The sequence below is a fragment of the Gekko japonicus genome, unplaced genomic scaffold (assembly GCF_001447785.1).
Source record: "Gekko japonicus isolate JY-2015 unplaced genomic scaffold, Gekko_japonicus_V1.1 scaffold1445, whole genome shotgun sequence".
NCBI classification, from domain to species: domain Eukaryota; kingdom Metazoa; phylum Chordata; class Lepidosauria; order Squamata; family Gekkonidae; genus Gekko; species Gekko japonicus.
Genome location: NW_015172599.1, coordinates 238,149 through 239,760, shown reverse-complemented (window position 1 = coordinate 239,760; position 1,612 = coordinate 238,149).

The following is a 1,612-nucleotide window of genomic DNA, read 5'->3' as shown; positions in this document are numbered from 1 at the left end:
AAAAAAAGGAAACCCGCCTGTCCACGATGTCTGATTGTGCAGTGACGGGCAGTACCCGCAGCGAACCACGATGTGTGATTGAGAGACTCCGTGTCTATTACCAACAGAGGAAATAGGAGTGCTTCCCGACTGCGCCAAATGGCACGTCTGACCGGAGCCCCAATTTCTGAACTTGTTCAGACCAGTTTGATTGCACCTGTTGCTGTCAATCACAAACAGGTCAATCTCAGGCCAAATGCTTGCTTCCAGTTTGATTCTAGCAACTTAACTTTAACATCCCCCCATCCATGGTGATGCTTCACTTAGCCGAGCTTTAAGATCTTTTATGCTCCCATTTTTAGTACTAGCGTTTTGATGAGATGTTGCTGGGTTATCAGAATTTTTCATGAGTACATTTTGGATGCTTTAAACTTTTTATCTTGCTTTTTTTATTATATTGTTAATTGATGCCAGAACAACTTGGCACAGAATACAGGCTATAAATACCTAAAGTAAAAGAAATGCAGAAATAAGTTAGAACCCATGCACTTACTACCCTCTTGGTGTGCTGTTTCTCCTAACAGAAACCACACATACTGCTGATACTGTCAGTATGATGTAGCAGTAAGAGGCCTACACTGAGGCAGATCCAGGTTCAAATCCCCTCCTCAGCCATAAAGCTTGTTAGGAGCGGGGGTCATTTCCTGCAAGAGCGCACAGGAGAGGAGCTCCGGCAGTAAAGAGCCCAGGGGGCGGGCACATGCAACAAGCCCTGCCCCCTGTACCCAGCAGCCCTCAGTCAGAGCAAGAAGCAGCCAGGTAAGCTGCAGAGCCCCCCCCCCAGTCCAAACCAGTCCAGGGGCACCTTTAAGACCAAGTTTTATTCAGGTACCAGCTCTCCCTCCTCTGCGAGGACAGATCTGCACGTCACCCCCCCCCAATAGCTAGCAATCCAAAACAGTCCAGTGGAGCCTGAGAGGTGGGTGTTGCCTTCTGACACACTACCGGTGATGTCAGGGGGTGTGGCATATGCAAATAAGTTATGCTAATGAGTTATGCTAATGAGCTCCTGCACCTCTTTGTCTACGAAATGACCCCTGGTTAGGAGACCTTGGACTAGTCATCCTCTCTTGCCTTAACCTACCTCACTAGCTTTTTGTGAGAAGGAAAGGGAGGAAGAGAGAGCTATATATGCTGCTTTGAAACCTTGGAGAAAAGCTGAGGTTTTAAAAATACATATACTAAATAAATAAACTCAATAAGCAGGGGGGAAAGGCAGATGTAAACAGGTCTTATGCCCTCCTTGTTTCTCCCTGTACTGGAATTAATAGCAACCAAAGGGAGGGAAAAAATGTTATTGGGGAAATGGCACATTGAGAATGAGTCAGCCCCCCTTCCCCCACCCCAAGCACACCATGTCCCCAAATCAGAACCTTCTTCCCACTGGTACTTTTTTCACTGAGATTCAGTCAACCATTCTCCTTCGACTTTTTGTCATTCACTTCTGGAACAAAGACCCACCTCAACCTTTGCTCTCTATAGCCAGGGATACACACTGGGTGAGGTAGGTTGGCACAGAAGTGCACAGCAGGGCCCACATTTGCCCAGCATGGTGCAATAGTTAGAGTGTCAG